General features: G+C 43.7%; 1 long non-coding RNA gene across 2 annotated transcripts in view; it reads right to left on the reverse strand.

Moving 5' to 3' along the window:
• Positions 1-23,286, reverse strand: part of LOC118390875 (uncharacterized) — a 141,066-nt gene that overhangs the window by 77,616 nt on the left and 40,164 nt on the right. The window contains exons 3-4 of one of the 2 annotated variants that reach the window (XR_004827033.2): positions 12,318-12,383; positions 10,418-11,662 (exon numbers count right to left, since the gene is read on the reverse strand). The exons of the other annotated variant lie outside the window; for it this stretch is intronic. This is a non-coding gene — a long non-coding RNA (uncharacterized LOC118390875). Of the gene's footprint in view, positions 1-10,417; positions 11,663-12,317; positions 12,384-23,286 lie in introns of those variants that run through there. 2 annotated transcript variants of the gene reach the window in all.

The following is a 23,286-nucleotide window of genomic DNA, read 5'->3' on the forward strand; positions in this document are numbered from 1 at the left end:
TTCATGGCTGGTTCTTTCCTCTTCTCAAATCAAACTTTATTTGTCACATGCGCCGGATACAGGTGTAGACCTGAAATGCGTACTTACAAGCCCTTAACCAACAATGCAGTTCAAGAAAGAGTTTAGTTTATTTGGTAAATATAAAAAATAAATAAAAACTAACACAATAAAATAACGAGGCTATATACAGGGGGTACCGGTACCGAGTCAATGTGCTGGGGTACAGGTTAGTCGAGGTAATTTATACATGTAGGTAGGGGTGAAGTGACTATGCATAGATAATAGACAACAAGTAGCACAGCAGTGTACAAAAACAAATAGTCTGGTGGCTATTTGAATAATTGTTCAGCAGTCTTATGGCTTGGGGGTAGAAGCTGTTAAGGAGCCTTTAAGTCCTAAACTGACCATTTTTAGGGCTTCCACGGACACCGACTATTATATAGGCCCTGGATGGCTTGGAGCTTGGTCCAAGTGATGTACTGGGCCGTACCGACTACCCTCTGTAGCGCCTTACGGTAAGATCCCGAGCAGTTGCCATACCAGGCAGTGATGCAAACGGTCACGATGCTCTCGATGATGCAGTTTTAGAACTTTTTGAGGATCTGGGGACCCATGCCAAATCTGTTAAGTCTCCTGAGGGGAAAAGGTGCACAGCTTCAGGATAGACCTTGTTTAGGAAGATATACGCTCCTCTCAAGTTCTTGGCTCTTTCCAGAAAAGCTACCTCGTCATTGAACATCAGGAACCTGACCACTATCAGTCTGGGGGCCTGTCACTTGGGCTGGTGGTGGGTTTTCCAGTCCTGTGGGCACACTCCAGCTCAATCTTCCGGTGGTCCATCTTCAATTTCTCAGAGATCATTTCTCTCACTTTGTCCTCAGATTCCATCCAGGTCTCATGTGGGTATTCTGCAATTCCGTCCACAACCACGTTGCTCTGGCTTGATTGTCCCTCGTCTGATTTATCCGTCACACAGATTGCTGTCATCTCTCTGTTCTCCCGTTTCACCTCTCTGGTCAGGTCGTGGACCTCTCTGGTCAGGTCGTCCATTCTTTTAGTAGTTGAATCAACCAGTATTTGGGCAAAACACTTGAAGCTATTTTCTTGTTGTTGTAACAACTGCTTGTGTAACGTTTTTTGTTTGTTAAAAAGATGCTTCACCTGTGATAGAGACAAGACTTTCCACAAAGGTACTCCCGGCAGGCTTTAGTCTTGGTAGTTAGCAAAGTATATATTTTTTTGTTTCTTGTTTTTTTTGTTTAACCTTTATTTAACTAGGCAAGTCAGTTAAGAACAAATTATTATTTACAATGACGGCCTACCCGGCCAAACCCTAACCCGGACGACGCTGGGCTAATTGTGATACCGCCTGGAAGGTTACGCTGTTTCTCCTCGCAGTTACACACAGGGAAGGTCCCAGGGAAGATTGAACACAACAAACAGCAGGGCTCTAGACAGCCACAAACCCGGGACAATCCGCGGTCCCAGCCAAATCAAATCAAATTTATTTATACAGTCCTTCGTACATCAGCTGATATCTCAAAGTGCTGTACAGAAACCCAGCCTAAAACCTCAAACAGCAAGCAATGCAGGTGTAGAAGCACGGTGGCTAGGAAAAACTCCCTAGAAAGCCACAATGTCTAAACGCGCAGGGGTTGCATTCAAGCCCTCAAGAAACCCTGCCAGTTTGATAGGCAGCTAGCTTGCAGCTAGGTTAGCTGCTATGCCAAATAGCTCCTCAGATCCGGCCTTGGTTGGCAGGATCACTAGACAGAGAGTAGCAGTCCAAGAAACTGATGCCAAATGCATCGCGGGATCCAAACTAAAAAGTTAGCTAGCTACTAAGCAACTTTCCAATACACTTTCAAAACAAACTTTTCAAAACAACAAACCGAGCTCTCCCTTGTTCAACAGGAAGTGTTCAACAGGAAGTGACATCAGCCATGGATGGGGAGAGTTTGGTGAACCACATAGCTTGAGCAGAGGGAGATCAACTGTCACGCCCTGGTCGAAGTATTTTGTGTTTATCTTCATGTATTGGGCCAGGCCAGGGTGTGGCATCGGGTTTTTGTATTGTGGTGTGTTTTTTCTTGGTGTTTTGGTGTGTATGTATTGGGATTGTAGCTAGTGGGGTGATCTAGCAAAGTCTATGGCTGACTGGAGTGGTTCTCAATCAGAGGCAGGTGTTTATCGTTGTCTCTGATTGGGAACCATATTTAGGTAGCCATATTCTGAGTTTGTCGTGGGTGATTGTCCTTAGTGTCCTTGTTCCTGTCTGTGTTAGTTTTCACTAGTATAGGCTGTTTCGGTTTTCGTTACATTCTTTGTTTTGTAGTGTTTGTGTTCTAGATTCGTGTTACGTTTTTTTGTTCATTAAACATGGATCGCAATCTACACGCTGCAGTTTGGTCCGACTCTCCTTCACCACACCTAGAAAACCGTTACAGAATCACCCACCGTAAACGGACCAAGCAGCGTGTCAACAGCCCAAATAGGAGATGCGTAATAAGGATTTCTGGACATGGGAGGAAATCCTCGACGGGAGAGGACCCTGGGCTAAACCAGGGGAGTGTAGCCGCCCAAAGGTGGAACAGGTGGAGGCAGCGAGGAGAGCACAGTCAGCCGGAGAGAGGAGCCGATATGAGGGAACACGGTTGGCAAGGAAGCCTGAGAGTCAGCCCAAAACATTTATTGTGGGGGGCTCAGGGAGAGTGTGGCAGAGTCAGGAGTCAGACCTGAGCCAACTCTCCCTGTTTATCATGAGGAGCCAAGGAGGAGACCAGAACCAGAGCCGGTGTTGGAGGTGAGCGAAGCAGAGACCGTGAAGGAGTTAATGGGGAAATTGGAGGAGAGAGAAATGAGGGAGTTGCTGTGTTGGTGCTTTTTGCATGGAATTCGCCGGACGGAATGTGTCGGGGATTTGATGGCACCTGGGTCAGCGCTCCATACTCGTCCTGAGGTGCGTGTTAGTCGGCTGGTGAAGTTGGTGCCAGCCTCACGCATCAGGCCTCCTGTGCACATCCCTAGCCTTGCACGTCCTGTGCCAACACTGCTCTCAAGATCTCCAGTACGCCTTCACGGTCTAGCCCATCCTGTGCCACCTCCACACACCAGCCCTCCGGTAGCAGCTCCCCGCACCAGGCTTCCTGTGCGTGTCCTCGGCCCAGTACCACCAGTGCCAGCACCACGCATCAGGCCTACAGTACGCCTCGCCTCTCCTGCGCTGCCGGAGCCTCCCGCCTGTTCAGCGCTATCAGAGCCTTTCTCCTCTCCTGCGCTACCGGAGTCTCCCGCCTGTTCAGCGCAGCTAGAGCCTTCTTCCTCTACAGAGCTGCTGGAGTCTCCTGTCTGTTCAGCGCAGCCAGAGCTGTCAGTCTGCATGGAGCAGCCAGAGCTGTCAGTCTGCATGGAGCAGCCAGAGCTGTCAGTCTGCATGGAGCAGCCAGAGCTGTCAGTCTGCATGGAGCAGCCAGAGCTGTCAGTCTGCATGAAGCAGCCAGAGCTGTCAGTCTGCAAGGAGCTGCCAGTCTGCAAGGAGCTGCCAGTCTGCAAGGAGCTGCCAGTCTGCAAGGAGCTGTCAGTCTGCAAGGAGCTGTCAGTCTGCAAGGAGCTGCCAGTCTGTAAGAAGCCGCCAGAGCTGTCAGCCCACATGGAACAGCCAGAGATGTCAGTCTGCATGGAGTAGCCAGAGCTGTCAGTCTGCATGAAGCAGCCAGAGCTGTCAGTCTACATGAAGCAGCCAGAGCTGTCAGTCTGCATGAAGCAGCCAGAGATGTCAGTCTGCAAGGAGCTGTCAGTCTGCAAGGAGCTGCCAGTCTGCAAGGAGCTGCCAGTCTGCAAGGAGCTGTCAGTCTGCAAGGAGCTGTCAGTCTGCAAGGAGCTGCCAGTCTGTAAGAAGCCGCCAGAGCTGTCAGCCCACATGGAACAGCCAGAGATGTCAGTCTGCATGGAGTAGCCAGAGCTGTCAGTCTGCATGAAGCAGCCAGAGCTGTCAGTCTGCATGAAGCAGCCAGAGCTGTCAGTCTACATGAAGCAGCCAGAGCTGTCAGTCTGCATGAAGCAGCCAGAGCTGTCAGTCTGCAAGGAGCTGTCAGTCTGCAAGGAGCTGCCAGTCTGCAAGAAGTTGCCAGAGCTGTCAGTCCACATGGAGCAGCCAGAGCCGCCAGTCAGCGTGGAGCATCCAGAGCCGCCAGTCAGCGTGGAGCAGCCAGAGCCGACAGTCAGCATGGAGCAGCCAGATCTTTCAGTCTGCCCAGCGCCACCAGTGCCGCCAGTCTGCCCAGCGCCGCCAGTCTGCCCAGCACCGCCAGTCTGCCCAGCGCCGCCAGTATGCCCAGCGCCGCCAGTCTGCCCAGCGCCACCAGTGCCCCCAGTCTGCCCAGCGCCGCCAGTGCCCCCAGTCTGCCCAGCACTGCCAGTCTGCCCAGCGCCGCCAGTGCCCCCAGTCTGCCCAGCGCCGCCAGTCTGCCCAGCGCCGCCAGTGCCCCCAGTCTGCCCAGCGCCGCCAGTGCCACCAGTCTGCCCAGCGCCGCCAGAACTGCCAGTCGGCCAGGATCCGCTAGTCAGCCAGGATCTACCAGTCAGCCAGGATCCGCCAGTCAGCCAGAATCCGCCAGATCCGCCCTGGTCGAAGTATTTTGTATTTATCTTCATGTATTGGGTCAGGCCAGGGTGTGGCATGGGGTTTTTGTATTGTGGTGTGTTTTGTCTTGGGGTTTTGGTGTGTATGTATTGGGATTGTAGCTAGTGGGGTGATCTAGCAAAGTCTATGGCTGTCTGGAGTGGTTCTCAATCAGAGGAAGGTGTTTATCGTTGTCTCTGATTGGGAACCATATTTAGGCAGCCATATTCTTTGAGTTTGTCGTGGGTGATTGTCCTTAGTGTCCTTGTTCCTGTCTGTGTTAGTTTTCACTAGTATAGGCTGTTTCGGTTTTCATTACGTTCTTTGTTTTGTAGTGTTTGTGTTTTAGATTCGTGTTACGTTTTTTTGTTCATTAAACATGGATCGCAATCTACACGCTGCAGTTTGGTCCACATCTCCTTCACCACACCTAGAAAACCGTTACATCAACGGGGAGATCAGCAGGTCCTTCAGAGGCAGGCAGCACACTTCACTCTCCACTAGGCATCTCACCGGCACCTCGGCGTCCCGCCATCTGACTGCAACTTCTCCATAGCCGTTGACTCTCTGGTATTGTAGAATGACAGTGATTTTATTTTTGAGCTCTCCACTCACTCTGGATAATGATGACAGCCCACTCATAACATCAGAGGAAAACTCCTGACCAATTAAATTATCACTGCCAGCTCGCCATACATTGTAGTCCTCCCATTGGGTCAGAAGACTGTAGAAATAACCAAAAATAGGCTGGTGTATGCAAATTAAAAATACACAAACTAGCTAGCTAGCTTGATAGCATCGCTAGTTAGCAATCTTGAGAAAGCTGATTTGCCAGTAATTCATGGGAATTAAACAAATGGATGCAATCCAGACAATATCTATACATATTTGGCTATTCAAAACCAAAAACAAAGTAAATATTCAAACCAAAAAACAAAAATGATCAAATATTTACAAAATACACTCTGCATAGGTGACCTCACAGCACCTTGGCAACAACGGAACTCCCATGTGCTGCCCGTGTCAAAGACTAGGCCAATACTAGGAAAACATAGCAGTGACAAGCTGGACATCTATGCCCAGCTCAAATGAGGAAATAATTTGTGAGGTCAACCTCTGGCTCTGTAACTTTAAAATGTATTACACAGTATTCCATAAACATGTTGCTGAAAGAGAAAAAGAGATAGAATGAGAAACAAAAGCTGGAAAACAGGACTAATAAAATACATCTATGCAGCTGAGCAGTCCTCTCCTGGCTGGGTGCCACCATCATTTCCCATTTTTACACACAAATGTGATAAAATCCCAGCTTACTGCACCTGCACCAATTATTATCCAATTAGTAACAAAAACTATGCAATTAGGGGTAAACTTTCACACAGAGTTCTAAAAGGCTATGAAAACGGAGAGCAATAAATTACAGGAGCAGAAGCGATCAAAGGCAGATTAATCAGCAGAGGGAAATGTGGATCTCTACCACCACAACCCTCAACACTTCCTGCATTACTGGGTGGCAGATCTTTATGCAGTCATAAAATGTCACAAATAACTCTGTTTGAATGATTTGAATGATACATGCACTGTATCTGTCACTGATAAGAAAAGGAAACAGGCCACTAATAAAAACTAGATAAAAAAGTTAGGGTTGGATATTCCCGGTGTCATGAAGATGGCGGCATTTGGTTTGACTGGCTCTTCTTCTTGTTTTTTCCAAATAACTTAGGCAACTGTTACTTTATATAGTTATATGTCCCTCTTTTTTTGTGTAATTAAATGCAACATTTCTTGAAAAACAGTTTTCTTCTCCCAAGGTGATACTGGCAGATATTGTGTTCTTGGTATGACATCATTTTCAGCCCTGTCCAATTGTCATGGAACACAAAGCAATAACAGAGGCTTAAGAAAGGGTTCCAGGAGTAACCGTGTAACTGAGGAATGTAAGTTAAATCAGTCAGTGAGAGAGTGAGATCTGTCATGTCACGCTAGTCATTTTATCAACACTCAGACTAACAGCCAATTGAGCCAAAGATTACAAGCAGGGTGTCAAAATAACTGCTTCAACTTGAAGACAACTTTCTGGCACGAGCTCCTCTTTCCTAATTGGCTGAGAGTTTGACTGATATAAAACTGCATGCAGGCATATCTGGTCAAAATCCATTCGTATTCATATACATTTTCTGTTTTAAATTGTGTTCTCTGCTCTTAACACATTTTGGGGTGATTGAAAGCAGGGTGAAGAGAGAGCAGCTGAAAGGAGCTCAAGTTAGACAGCCCACACAGAGGGGAATGAGGCCTTTGCCCAACAATTTGATAACCAAAATGTGACATCATTGTCAAAAAAAGACACCGAAATTCAGCACTCGGATTGCGGTGATCTGTGTCAAAACAGCAGTTAACGAGAGCCGCAGAGAAAAAGAGAAAAAACATGGTAGCGCATAAAGACGGGTGTCATTCAACACTTCTTCTCCACCTCTCAGATAAAATGTCAGTTTGCTTCAGAAGACTGTTCAAGCTGACAGAAGCAGACTCATGTTTTGGCTGAGGCATCTGGCACGGGCCACAGTGTTGAAGCCTTCAGAAATGTTTGGGGAATGTTCAACAGTAAACATACTTGTTCCGTTTGATATGACACAGACGCCTTTGATTGTGCTGTCTTTGATTGCTAGAAGGCACAGATCTCTGAACGAGGCAATTAATGGGGATGAAATCCCAGAAGTCCAATAGCCTGAGGTGATAGAAACCCTCCTCAAAAGACTGATTCACTGTTAATGTCATTGAGAAATCCCCCTCATTCCCTCTGCTCTGTTTCCTTCTGATAGCCACACTGAGTCCAGGCATATGTTTAGAAATACAACAGTATTATTTATAGAGGGTAAGTAACTCTGCGTACCAACCAGGACTTACATCTATCTGGGACTTTCCTAATCTGGAGTTGCAAGTCATTCATTAACCAGGAAACCTGTGCTCTGCAAATGTTACCTTTACTTCCAATTGAACTAAGTGGTTGTACTGCTACAAAACATTATTTTCAACTGAAGCATTTTGTTGCCTTTACATATTCTTAAATTCAGTTAACACGTCTTACTTGATCACAAGTGAAAGGCTGATTGGAGATTGTCTGACTTTGATGTGGCTTCCAGGAAGAGAGTAAAATACTTGACATTATGCCTTATAATGAATTGCTAAATCGCTAACCATTGTGGGTAAAGTGAAATTGAGAGTTGGTTTGCTTCTTGGCGGGCAGTCAGTCGTGCAGTGTGAAAGGTGACAAGGCCAGGGTTAAGGTGAGTATAAGTGTGGTATGTGGACGGATTCCAGCTCTCATATGTATCCACCTGCAGAGAGAGGCCATTGAGTCAGAGGTGAGTCAGCTAGGTTAGCACCGCATGGCCTGTAGTAATCTGCCTCCAGCTCTCTCCTAGTCACCAGCCACCACATTAATGGATTCTGATAGAATCAAACCAGAATACAAGCACCATAAGGTGGGAAGACAGGCGGGTGGGATGGGGAGGAGGGATGGTTACAACAGCATGAAGGGAGAGTGGCGCTATTAAAGACAGATACATTTCATTTCAAGAAGCCTCATCATAATGTCTTAATCAGCTTCATTACAAGGGATCTTCTCAGTTTCAAGCCTTGGGTGGAATTAATCAGGAATGAACAGTGTGTGCTAGCTACAGCATGTGGATGTGTCATTGGGTAGAAGCCAGGCTGCAGAAGGAAGGCGGCTAGCTACCTCTGATCAAAGTGTTTTAGGTGGTGTCCATGCAGATAAAGCAGGATTAGCAGAACCTACTGAGCAAATAATTGCCCTTGCTTTGAAATCCTGCGTTCTGAGGGAATGATATAGAGGGTTCGTCATGGAGACCACTCTGAAGGAGAGGCGCTAATACCCCATGCCTCCTCTAATTTGATTGTTCCCCTTTAATATATTGTTGATAAATTCTAATCAAGACTTTGTCATTATATAAGGCTTCCTTCCCAAACACCTCTGGATACATCGAGGACATTCAATGGATGTCCTCAATTAATGACTTACTTTCTAATCTCTCTATTTTCCGTGGTCCAGATTTAGCTAATGAAGTACATACCTGTGGAGTAAGCTCTTTACTCCCCCCATAGAATATTAATTAGAATTATTCTGAACTGCAGGCATTTAATCATCTATTTATTTCCCAATGAACTAAAATCCCACCAAACCCTTAATCTGTTTAATTATGAAGGGACAACCCTTGAAAGAAGCTGCAACTTTACAGCGCCGCAAAAACAATTCATATTGTCCAAGGATTCTAAGCAATCACAGTACATACTGTAGACCAGTGAATTCTCATTTAGAGAACATTCTACTGTGGTATTGTATGTGCTCTGCTGTGACATTTTGGGAAGTAAATACACAGAGAACATAGGAAGGTCTCAAAGAAATGACTCATTTGGGCTGATCCAATATAGCTCATACTGAAGATAATATATTACAAACACTCAACAGCATTTTTCAACAAACAAAAGTACATTGGCAATGATCTCACATTGAAAGCATATTTGAAAAGAAAAAGTAACTTTTTCTCATATTGTTGGAAGTTATGCCGCTATACACTCAGGAAAGATCACACACCGCAAGCCGGTTTTCAGAGAGTTAATTATCAGTGTGTTTGAGAGAAAGCAGAGCAGTCCCCCCTAATCCAGCTCTCCACAGTATCAAGGGAAGCCCATAAGGAAGACCGCCAACAACCACCCAGCACCAGGCTCCTGTCTGGGTCTCTGAGAAAAACACACATAGCTCCCTTCACTCAAGATGCTACCATTGGAGTTTCACTGAGAGGACTGGGCAGTGTGTTGTGTGCTTTACAAACACGCACGCACACACACACCTGTGCGGGGTCACAGGATCCCACCTCGCCTTTTGATCTCATGCGGTGTGTATAGCCGTTTAAAAAAACGCCAGCATGCTCAAACAGGGTGCGCACCTCCAGCACAATCTGCTTATTAATTAGGTTTAGCAGGCGAGCCAGGCCAGTGCCCTGAGAGGAGTGTGTGTGGGCTGAGGGTTATGTGCTAATGCAACTGCCATGTCACGATACCAATATGTCAACAGTTAAGGTTGGCAAACCTTTGACTCAGTACGCCTACACCAACAACTGGACATTTTTCTAGTTCATGTTCTCTGACATGATCCTTATGATATCCCTGGCTGATTAGTGTTGTCAGCTTGAGGTGTTAGAGCACTGTATTTAATGGCAACAGTTACTTGAAGCTAACCTCGTAAAGTTTCCATCAGCTAAAATGCTCATTCCTGACGGCATTGATACTCGGCTGTAAAGGCTTAGACTGTCATGAGAGTATCAAACATGGAAAGGTCATATTGAGTGTACAAGGCCATATAACTATGACTGAGTTAGAGATGGACGGCTTGAGAAGTCTGGGGCACCATTGCTGTCTGTTGTCTGGAGCAATGCCCTCACGTGGCGCATCATCACCTGATACAAAACTGCCTCCTGAGTTCTATTACTTTCCTCTAGAAATCAAGATTTTTGTCCATCATAAATATTAATACATAGACTAAATACGGGGACACAACCGAATGACAGAAGACAGTCAGTGGCACAGCTTTGAACTTCAACTACTGTAGTCCAGATTTGATTTTCAATAACAGCCTGACAGAATGACTGGCTGTAATGATATTTTGTCATTTGATTAAGACCTAAGACAAGTGAAAAACAATAAGATTTGTTAGGCCATTTATTTTCCCCTCCGACATAGAACAGCTTAACCACCAACGTTCATTCCTCTTCCTCTCAATCTCCTCTTCTTGATGGAAACGTTTCAGCAGCGAACAATACCCAATTACACATCAAGATAAACACATCAAATGCCTATTTTAATTGTTTCAGATGCAGATTGGAATGAAATTAGAATAAAATGTGTCTTTTATACAACTTCTGTCTTCATAACTGACTCATTGCACAACAATAGAGGAACAGTTTCATTTGTAAATACACAATGGCTCTTTGTCTCCTTTGTCATGTTTGACTCTTCAAAGCTGGCATAAATCTGAAAACAATTCACTAATAATCAGTGGCAACCTACATGTACATCATATGAAATAACACAATGTCATATAGTGCAATTTGACTTGTTACTGAAGTGACTGAATAAGTACCACATGTCAATGTCATGTTTAAAGTCGCGCCACATGATATCTTTGTCGTTAAACCAAAGAAAATCATGCTTAGAGACAACCTGCATGCTTGGCTGTCACAACATCACTCATTTACGGCCACGCCGGGACTGAAAGCTGTAATTTACAGTTAAATGAATTATCTTGACTTTATCTTATCTTTATCAAAGTGCTGAGCAGGCAAGAGACAGGACATACATGATGCTAATAAATGGTAAATTGTCTCCCAGAATTGGTTTTGCTTGAAGATATTAACAAAGATCGATGAATAGATTTTAAGACTATTATATGGCCAAAAATATACAATTATATGTCCAAAAATATACTTTATATTCAACTGCTCTTTACACATAATACCTTACACATTCCAATGTTGTTTTCTGCTTGTGATTGCACTTCCATTTGAATCATTTAGCACACACTCTTATCCAGAGCGACTTCTTGGATTGCTTTCATTATACGTTTGAGATTTGATATGATGCCTTTTCAAAGCCATCCATTCTGAACGACAGTGTTTGTGACACCGACGTATTTGTTGAAATCAGTTATAATCTAAAGAGCCAGGAAAGGGAATGTCTGTCCTTTCAACATTTCAAAAGCATGTGTTGAAGAAACCCACAAGTGTGTCTCTCTTTTTTCCACTTCGGCCCTGAGATAAAGGGCACAATTGGGTGCAGCAATATGTTCAATGGCTTGAGAGAGGAAGCCATGGCAGAGTGCCCATACTGCACTGGGATTGTGTCTGTCTGTCTGTGGCTGTGTTCTGTGTTGAACTGAACAGATAGGATCAGCAAACTCCCAAGAGGCAACAGACTGATCCAGGAAGGATTCATCACCTTATAGCCCGAGCTTGATCACCTTTATGGCTGTTCGATATAAAAGGAACATAAATATATCTTAGCAAGCTAACGTTCTGTGTTGCTTACAAAACCTGTAAACTGGTGTATCAACAACAAGGCTTTATCTACTTTGAGTATTCATACAGATACTATTTTCTTTGAAACAACACAGTTTTGATTGGACTGTTCATGGTATATATTCACTTAATATTTAACTCGAGCTGTATAGAGATGGATATAAAGCCTATGTCATATTGATAAGTGGAGTAAACAATTTTAAACAAAATTATACCTGGAACAGTTGAAAATAACCCACCAAAATTTAAAGTGTTTTATGTGACAAACCATCTCTGCCATTCACGAAAGTCACATAGTATTTCATCTGTTATCCTTACAAGGCTACGGAGAAAATTTCCAATCTGACTCTAATCTTGTATGGTTTGTCCCAGTTCTGTGCCATAATCTAGCATGGTGAATTCAAAATATATTACAATATTTACGGCGATTACAGATTGTACATGTATCAAAGCAAGGCTGAAAAACAGTAGCATTAGAGGGTCATGGGGGGGGTAGCCAAGCTATTTATAGTAGTCTCTTAAAGTTCACCACTCCTTTGAAATCCCCGGCTGCCTTTTGAATAATGTTGTGAATTAAATCAATATAATAACAAACAAATACTCACGTCAATGTTGAGAAAGTGGTTCTTCAGCATGTGTTTTATGTGTAGTACTGCAACAAGTCCCCCATTCTAATGACAATACAGAAATTAGACAATGAATAGTAATGGTTATTATCATATGAGATAATCTATTACAGAATTTGTGAGAGCAGTGCTTTACGTATAGCGTTTTCAGGGGTGAAACACGAAACACAAGATCACTCTCTATAGATGTTTAGTACTGTAAGCTGAGGGAAATGCTTCTCTGTGGCTCGTGTAAAAATGTTAGCACCTTACAGAGGAGTATGCAGCAGAGTGAAATTTTCCTCACGAGAAGAGAGATTTGGAGGTGAATCCGAAAAGGTTTAATTAATTTTAAATGATGCTTTTCAGAGTGTTAGAGGTTCAAAGCAGTGGAGTGGAAAGCAGTTGGAGTGGCTAGTGCTTGGCAACCGGACTAATCTAGGCCCTCCTCAGCAGGCTCATTTGGGAGTCTTACATCAGCATGTAGGCATCCCGAGATGGAGCTTTACTGGGTCGCTAGTGGGGCTAGTGGGGGGTACTCAAAGTTTGTAAATCCACAAGCTTCTCCCATACAGAAAACCAACATTGCTATATTATTCAATGTGGACAATACACGTATACAACTTTGAGCAGGGCTTTAAAGCACCTAACTATCCTACCCCATCTTACTGCTATGAGGAATCCTACTATTCATTTAAACTCCATTATGTTCTTTATGCATTCATACAAGCATTGGGGGGAGGGGCGGGAGAGGCAGACATCTATTTCTCCCTCAACTACATTACATGTTCTTTAGAGATAATTGCTTGCAATCTATGCTAAATCTAGAATTCTTGAAATCCAGAGTTTACTTTCCATGCCATTATGCACATTTATACGATTTTTCTTCTTAACTGGTTTCCCATTTGGGCAGCAGAAAAGTTTGAAAGCAGCTTCATGATGACTGCGAATAGGAATTGGTTAAGCTCTTGGTTCCAATACTTTACATAAGCATAGGTTATGTAAAGATGTTCATAGTTATGGGGACACCTTTGTCTACTTATCTACCTATAAACAATATAGACACATTACTAAACAAAGCAACAAGCACCACTCTCTCTCTCTCTCTAGTGGTAATTTACAGCGATGTGTCCATTCTGTAAGCTATCTCCACACAAAGGCAATAAAATGCTGAGCACGAAAGATACAGCTCCACGGGAAGGAGGCCTCCGCTTGGCAGTGAGAGGAGGGGAAACAGTCCCCTCCTTGTTGTGGCCGAGTTGCTGCAGCTTATCGCTTACGTGGCCTACATGACGCGAGGGCCACGATAAGGGAGGCACAAATGCAGCCTTTATTTCTGACTGCAACATGAAACTCAGTCACTCGCAGATGAGTGGCAGGAACATCCTCAACAATTTATGCCCCTTTCACAGGAGTGGGACAAAGTGGCCGGGGACAGACGTTTTCACATTTGGGGTAAAATGGGGTTGTTTATGGGAAACTTATGAAACTGTTTAAACAGTTTAATATTTTAATGCAATTCAGTATACCATATAAGTATTGTTTGTGTTTTCAGTTTGTTTTTCAAGTGTCAAGTTTTATTGTCACGTGCAGTACAGTGAAATGCCTTTCTTGCAAGCTAAACAAAACAATGCCATAATCAATATCAATGTAGCACAAAAAAATAACAAGGTAGAACAAAACACACGAGAAATACAAATAATAAATACGTTTAATTGATTCACCACCTTTAAAATAGCTAAATAAATATTTGAGTGTGTTTTCACATTATATGGAACCTCACAGTATATGGAACAGCAAATGACCCATGTTCAAAAACAGACTATTGTATGCATAGCTTAGCTACCTGTTGATATCAGCTGCTGCCGCACTTAAGCATCCTCCTGAATATGGTCAGGGACTTGTCTAGATGTCCACACTATCCAGAAGTGCGGAGGACACATTTTCTTTCCAAGGGGAGAATTTGTGTTTGTAAGGAGGGTTCCTGGGGCCTTTGTTTCCAGGCCTTGATGTGTGACCAGTCGCTCTCAGGCCTCCCCTTCACCCCTGGCCTATTCTGCCAGTGTTCTGCCCACCCATACTGTCACAGCAGGGGAAGAGTTTCAGGGAGAGACTGAATCAAAAGCTCAAGGAGAAAAATTGCTTTTCAGGCTCTGCTGTGTGGGAATCGGATGAGGGGCCTCGCTCAAATCCGGTCTCCAGGCAACCAGAGCGATATGCCGGGGGAATATCATTAAAGTTGGAAAACTAAGCAGTCTTTCTGAATTTGTAAACCTAATCAGCAGAGGTAAAAAAAAAAAAGGGGAAGGGGAAAAAAGGATGACACACGAGGCAACCATCAAAGTCTGTCCCAATGTTCTTTTTTTTGTGTTTGCTTGTTCATTTATTCATTCATTAATTGATACTAAGAATACCCTATATCAGGGATCATCAACTAGATTCAGCCGTGGGCAGACTTTTACTTGAGTGGATGGTTGGGGGCCGGAACATAATTAAAAATGATTTGTAGACTGAAATTGACCACAAGAAGCCCAAACAGATATAACATTTGACTAAAACATAATCATTTCAAACCTTGCTTAGATTTGTATACGATCACGTCGTATCTCTTTATTATGCGTGGGAATACTTGGGAACAGATTTATTATATTAAACTCACTTTGAGCTGATTTCCTGTCTTTTATGTCTAACAATGAAAATTCCACCCCAAAATATTTTGTTTACATTTATTTTTTGCTCAGAAAAACAAATAAAACCACTTGCGGACCAAATTTGGCCCGCGGGCCACGAGTTGGGAAACCCTGACCCACATATTATGTGATTTTGAATGAAAGACAATGACACGATAGAGAGTAAAGCTAAACCAGTGAAAAGTGCAGCTCCAGACAGACAGACCCAGGTTGGGAATGAAATAGGGGAACTGCCACCTCTGCAGCTGGCCCTTCATCACAAGATTAATAAGTTGCCGTTTCCAGGCCGACCAGAACCTAGTGGGAACCATCCAGCGCTTCTGTGAACGCCCTCACCACAAGCTGGCCTGGTTTACAGCTCTGTTTTGTCCTGCACTCTTAAAGTGGTGAAAACATCTGTGACTAGAATGATGTCACCATGAAGGGTGTCCAACAAGTTGAAGCAATCAAAAAAAAGAAGAAGCCAAAACAACAACAGCCAGGTTGTATTACCAGCCAATGGAGCATGTCCAGCACTTTTGATCTCTTTCCATTTCCTTTTAGTGGTCTACTTTTGTTCTCATTTGGATGGGAGAAATAATGGGTTTACTTTCCAGCAACAAGATTTCAGCTTTACTGAAGAATCTCTTATCACATACAGTACTTTTTTATTGTCTCTGGAAATTGGACACAAGGTTGTTTTCATGTAAATCAGAAACTAGTTCATCTATGATCATAAGTACTGTAATAGTACTGTACTAGTACTGTAATGGTTCAGTCCTCCACTACTGCATGACCAAGGCTACAATGAGTTCCCTCATCTTTAGATCCGCCTGTCAAAGTTCTCTAAAATCATTAGTAAGCAAACCACGAGAACAGGTGCCTGGGCCATGTGATGCTGTGATACATACCTTATATATAACTTACATGAATTAGATGTCGGAGTTTTAAAAGGACTTAGAAAAACAGTAAAGCATGTATGATAACCTTCTCTTTCCAGAAGGTTGCTAATAGCATAACATCTTCAAACTCCCTACTTAGGGTAATAAAAGAGTATGTCCCCTCTTTGTTCATCATTCTACAAATGAATTACCCATAAGAGTCTCACAGATCAATTACTGAGTTGGACTACTTCATGTTTCAGAGGGTATGCAGTGGCACTGCCCCCCAGTGGATCACTGGAAGACACTTCACACTCAGACTAAACAGACTTGACACTATTACTATAAAGCATGGTACTGGAGTGATTGGAAATGTAGCTGACAGAAAGTATCATTTTGGCTTGTGCAGCTAGAAGCTCATTTTGCTCATTTTATATTTGTATAATTTTTTTATTTTTTTATTTTATTGGAAAAACGGGATACTAAACTGTCATCAAGAAAAATATAGTTTCTAAATTGTGATTCTTTGCCATCACGCGACAACGCCATACTGCTGTTGACTACAGTGAGGCTGCTTTGTTCGCCCAGGCTCATACGTTTTAATGAATCCAAAATAGCTTTTAACATTTAAACTGGGCCCTTTTATTCAGGTTTCACTGCACTGTAAGGAATACAGTGGGAGTAATGAAGCAGAGCATAGAGGAGATAAGAGTTTATAATATAGGTAATCACAACCCAAAGCAGCAACCTTAACACATAAAAAAACACTGATTATCACCAGGTATTGTATTCATTCAGTATACTGTATGGGGGGAAATCTGTGGTGTGTGACCATGTATATTATCCATCCTAATGAAAAATACTGCAATTACTTCAGATTGCTGTTGGCTTACATTTACTTTCATTGAGCCTGCTCTCTTCAACGTGAGTCTAAATACGTTTTGCATTTAGAGAAACTGTAGCTCACTTTTCACACAAGTGCATGCGCGCACACACACACACACACACACACACACACACACACACACACACACACACACACACACACACACACACACACACCTTTGTCAGCATGGGGTGACATTTCCCTTCGTCCACTGATTGTTGTGTTTGTGTTTCCTGTGCGGACCTTGCCCCCCACAAAGAGCTCTATGTTTCACTGTTACCTGCCTGACAACCAGACGTAAACTAAACTAGTGCTCCTCCTGCTTCCTGACATCACAGTGCTGGGCGAGAGGTTGGAGGCTGGATAGAGCAGCCAGGCCTGGCCAGTATCTGGAAATCGCCCACTGCCCCCCTGTGAGACAAAGCCAACTCCCAGAAGAAAATTAGCGCATTTAGCTGTCAGCACCAGGCTCGCTTTTCAATCCAGACCAGCATTCACAGAGACCCGCTTTTTTCCTCCCTCCTTTCTTTGGCTGGAAATGCGATCTCCATATAGCTCAAAGATCAAGAAAAAAGGTGTAAACTGCACATAAATGTGATCAAGTGTCCCTCTATCAGATCCCTTAGATCTGACTGAACTCCCACCCACCCAGACTAACCCACCCCTCTTTGTGGCTCCCTAGCCATCTCTCAAAAAGAGAAGCAGACAAGTGCAACACAGTTTTACTATTACTCACAGTGCAACTTTTTAACACTGGACAATAAAACACTTGTAATGGCAATGTTTATTGCTATTGTAAACATGTGTAGATGCCACTCACTGTTGGACATTTTACCACAAAATAGCAAACACCCCAAAACATTTAACGCAGTAGACTTTTTACAACAGAAGTACAGTCTAACTACTTTTCCCTTTCTTTAAAGGGATCCACTCTGGCTGGCTGGCTCTACTCTGATTTACACTGTTTTTTCCATGAGGGCCTACACTATAACATGATTCACCCATCTTCCCACTTTGGTGACAGTCCCTTTGCCAGAGGCTGGGAAATGAGGGGTTGGGAATGCGGGGGTGGCACGGGTCCTGGCTGTGCCTGTGTGTGTGTGTGACTGGACTGAGTGAACCCCCCGGCCCTGCTCTGCTCCGCCTGCCACAGGCATGACCCACATCACACTGGAGTCCCAGTGCACCCTGAGCACTTCTCGTCTATCCGTCGCCAAGGAGGCAGGCAGGGACGCGGGAACAACAAGTCATTTGTACCTGTAGAGGAGGACACTCCTGGGAAACAAACAGATGAGCCTCTCCCCCTGAATACAAGCCTTTCTCTCAGGGTAAACAGAACTGCATGAGAAACATACAAACTATCGGGAGGATCGCACTTAACTCTTTCAGCGCCTGCCGTAGGGCCTGGAGGGGACAGAGAGAGAGCGAGGCAGAGGAGCGATTAGCCACACCTGCTGGGCACTGGGGTGGGAGACAGACTGTCCAGGAGGAGGACAACATCCTGATGTAGTAAGGGCAGCTCTACCAGGGCATAACATCACCACATATACAGGCTCACAGTGCTGCACTTCATGCTAATTCCACTTCATACTAAAAAATGTGTCAAGCTGTGCAAAAGTGTTTGAAACTGCCATAAGCAGCTTCGCTTTTGACTGTCATTGTGTTCTCTATAAATCCAAATTGTTGAACCACAATCAATTATCTGATAATAATGTAATTGTATAAAAACAAAAACAGATAAATAGTAGATACATTGTAGATAAATTGTGGATGTGTTTGATTGCGAAAGCATTGCTTTTATTTTGATTTAAATCTGTGCCTTGAGGTACTTGTGAATAACCTTCCATTGAACACAGAACTCTTGCCAGTTCACATGGCTGTGCAGAAGACAACCCATTGTACACCCAAGGACATTTCTGTCTCTCCATCCATAGAATTTACACTTCAGCACCTAATAGGAGACGTCATATGGACTCGCGACAAAGAAACACTATGCATCTGCTCCCAAATACCCAAGACAATAAACAACTCAGACGAGATGTTAAAATCTCATTCTCAGACAGTCTGAGAAAAATAAATTACGTACATTCCGCTTTTGGACAATTCTTTCCCAGAGTTTCCTTAAGAGCCACCATTATCTTGGAGAAAGTTAATTAAAGCAAAGTTTAAATCAATGAGGATTTTTCTCCTTGGTCCCGGACCGACAAACTGGATGGTCAGAAATGAGTGATGGGCATGACAAGACTTTACAAGATTACCCAGGAAGACAAAACTCAGCAAATGCTTCCTCCTGGAATACACTGGGAATCCTGCACTCCCTCTTTCTCTCCCCAAAACAATCTGGAGACACTAGTCTAAAGTCTCCCTTTGCCTCATAATGTGACCACATCGTGTAATTCCACAGATCATTACCAACTTTCCAAAACTTAATTTTGCAATTACACATGCAATTAATTAATACATTTTCTGTCATTACACTCCCCATGTGATCCCTGCCAAATGAATACCTCTTTAAATAAAGTAGTCAAAATGAACTGGGTGGGTTAAAAGAGAGAGGGAGCGAGGGGGGGGGGAGAATGAAATTGTTATTAAGGGATTGTGAAGTTAATCTGGTAAGCAGCTAGGCGGATATGGGGATAGTTCTTCAAGGCAGCACTTTCTCTCTCTATCAGTGCGGGGGTCTAGATGGATTCAGGGCCGTTAGTTATTGAGAGCGATGGATGGAGAGTAGAGCTCCCGTCCCAGAGGACGGATTAATGACATCTATGAGCTCAGAGAACTCCACCGCCACGCCGCACCAACGCTAACCACGCCAGATCTGAGGAGAAGTGGAAAATATGGGTTGTGTACATCTTCGCTTAATGCACTGAGATCCCCGCATCGACCCAGCTTCTGTATTGCCAGTCTGTCTGACTACTGTACAGAGTGCCCACACAGTACCAGCACACTTACTGTATCAAAGAAGATCACATCAAGTCATTTCAGCCAATTGAATCATGTCCGTCATTAAGATGACTGAATTAGATCCGATCTCTCCATTGGATACTTTTCACCATTTGCTTTTTGGACTTTTCAGCCCAAAAATGTACTAATAGCCGTATGACTCTGCACCACTTGGAAAGAGATTTCTTCCCAGAATATTTTGGATCAGGCATTGCTTTAGGATTCATCTGAATACAGTTTTTCTTTAATCCTCATATGCAACATTTTTCCACACACAGCTGAAACCATCTAGCAAATATACTATTGACACTGAACAGCTTCAGAGGTATTTCATAACCATTGACACAGTGCACTGGGTTTGCTCGTTGCTGACATGAAGTATAGAGAGGAAGAGGAAAACACCATGGTTTGTTTCCAACAAGATCATGGACCGTTAAAGCCACTTTTGACAACAAACCTGAGCCCGTCCTCCATTAGTCCCCTCTTCAGTTACTAGATGATGTGTTTGAGGTGAATTCATTAATAATAAGGGTTAAGCACTTCAGGTTCCATTTTAAAGCCTTTTGTAGTGGTAAAATACATTTTAAAGCCTTTTGTAGTAGTAAAAGTGCAGCCTGGATCATATAGGGTAAGGTGAGTCAGGCCCTAAAAGCACTCCACAGCACCTGGGAGCAACTAGACGATTGTTCAATGACAACTGATGGGCCACTATCTGCTGCTGAATGTAGATCTCAGTCCATTAAGAGAGAGCAATGAAACTAGCTACATCTGCTACAAGGACATCACTGTGCATACAGGGACATGGAAGGGAAATGTTTCCAAACAATACAAGCTCTTAAAGAACAAATCCTTTTTATACCAGTTTGTTAAATATAAAATATCATACTTTGTGGATTTTAGCTTTGACCATGAAGATTTGGCAATTTTCTATTGAACTGTGCCTTGTTTGCTTATGTACAAATGACAATGCACTTCGGATTGACTAAAATGCCGCTTTCGCAAACAATATTATCATGCATTCGTTGTCAAAACAAAATCTATAGCAAAAAAACAATTCAGTGAATTAAAATGCTTAAATGACAGTCAATCAGCCTTGTAATCCACAGTGCAGGTAATTAGTGACTGGGAACCCAAATGACTCTGGTGAAACCTGAGTCTTCTTTCCTCTCGACATGGTTCATCAGATGGATCCAATGACAGCTACAGTATTAAACTCGTTAGGCTGTTCACTCACAATGCAAGGCCTATAGAAGATGGTAAATACGCCTGGGAATTTAAAAAACATTTAAACTGGTATTCAACTCTCAGTTGGGTAACAACAGGTCTTTTTTAATCAACCTTGACTCTTTTTAAGTACAAGAGTTTATTTTTGCATGATTATGAGGGCTTAATTACAGGAATAATAGCAAGAATCTCTGTCTGAGATATTAAAGGGATACTTCAAGATTGTCAGATGAATTGTGGATGCCATTTTTGTGTCTCTGTGTCCAGTATGAAGGAAGTTCGAGTTTGTTTTGCGAGCCAATGCTAACTAGCGTTAGCGCAATGACTGAAAGGCTATGGTCTCTACTAGCTTGCTAGAGAGAAGGAGAAAAATAACCTGCACAATTTTCAAACTGTTTCAGTTGCACACTGCTTCCCCGTCTCCATGGAAACTCAAGTTGTGATTCTAAAATACAGATAATTGATCATCAAATCTGTCTGGTCTATGATAAGTTGACCAGACAGGGCTGTGTCAGTAACACCCCTAGAGACACGTGAAGGGGAGCGAGAAGAAGAGGGGAGAGGAAGAAGATAAGAAAGGAGGGGAGGGAGTAAGGGGGAGGGAGGGAGAGAGGTGAGGAGGGAGAGAGGATAGAGGGGGAATGGGAGGGAGAGAGCAGATGAAAGGAGGGAAAGAGGAGAAGAGGGAGAGAAGAGATGAGGGGAGGGAAGGGAAAGAGAAGGGGAGGGGAGGGAAAGGGGAGAAGATGGGAGGGAAGAGGAGAGGAGGGGGAAGAGAGGAGATGTGGGAGAGAGGAGATGAGGGAAAGAGGAGAAGGAGGGAGAAAGGAGATGAGGGGAGGGAGAGAGGAGAAGAGGGAGAGAGGAGGGGAGGGGCACTGGGAAGCTAAAGTGGGTCAGTGACTGAAGCCGTCTGGAATGTGATGTGGCAGTAGGTGCAGTTGCCTGTTAAATTCACTGAGTGCCACCCTGCCTGCGGAGCGGTGCCACTGCAGTCGCCAGTCCCTCCAGTCTCTCTGGATCCACCATTCTGTACGCGTCGCTCTTCTCGACTGCTCTGGGTTGGCGTCACCCCAGAATTGGCGGTTCCTTAAGTTTGCCATGTGCAGTGACCCGCTCCCGACCTCCAGCCATGATACAAACTACCGGATTGCAAGTAATCTCTAATTACCCACAATACCCCTCTTCACTCAGTCCACGCCTTATGATGTCGGCCTAATCAATTTGGACAACACCAAGATATTCCCTTGGATACGCAGGGTAGAGCAAATTAGGAAGCAAGGCTGGTGCCCCATTTAAAAATCCAAGGGGAGGGGGAATATTGTTACATAGTGATGCCACTGGACAAGTCCCATCCCCTCAAAAGTTACTACGACCACACTAGCTGAACAACTCATGGAACGTCAGAGAACTCATAAATATGAGTGACACATGTGTTCTAAATTGATTAACGTCATAACTGCTGCCACAGTAACGGGTGTGAAGTCGAGGGACATTTCTCTTATAAGTGAGGGTTGTTTGACAGCAGCAGTCTCTTCCTGGGAAATAGACAGCCATTTTCTTATATGACTCAGCAGCATCATAAACGGCATATCGGACGTGGTCAAAGAGAACCGGGTCACTAAACACAGGAGAGTACGTAGACACAGACAGCACAAAGAACACACCTTGTCATTATCTAGGATGTAAAAATGAAACTACTGACAGGAAGGAATGGCGGCATGGGTGAGAAGACATGACAACAAACGGACACAGAGAGTAGTAGAGTAGTCCGAGAGTAGTCTGCTAAAGCACAAAATATAGTCCAAATTGTATCTCCATTGCTTACATTAACAGCTATGGAATAGGGATTCTCACTTCAGACAAAAGTTCTTATTAGTGTTTTTACCTGCCCAACAATATTAGATATGAAATATATAATAAAATACCTCAACTATAGACATGTTTTGATATTAGATAAAAGCTATATGGTTGGGTAGCATCAACGTGTTTGACTGTAGCAGACCAGTAACTGTTAGAGTGGATGAATCTGGCCTGGATAACATCGTCGACAGCAGATTATATTTCACCTTTTCTGTGGGTGACCTTTCATCAGAGACAGAGCGGAAACACCATTGTTCTGGAGAAAATACAATACGCAGCTTGGGTTTTGAATGGTTAGGGGCAATGGCAAGAGAATTGGATTCCACACGAGAGCCTTAAGGCACATCATTCAAGAGACATGATCTACAACCAGGCTCCTGTCTTGAAATATGAATCCATCTAACGTATGAAGCGTATGAAGGTATCAGACTCCATGTTTATCATAAATATTTACATATCACAGTGGCAATCAGTTACTTATACAGTAGCTATCATGACACAAG

The sequence above is a fragment of the Oncorhynchus keta genome, chromosome 1 (assembly GCF_023373465.1).
Source record: "Oncorhynchus keta strain PuntledgeMale-10-30-2019 chromosome 1, Oket_V2, whole genome shotgun sequence".
NCBI classification, from domain to species: Eukaryota; Metazoa; Chordata; class Actinopteri; order Salmoniformes; family Salmonidae; genus Oncorhynchus; species Oncorhynchus keta.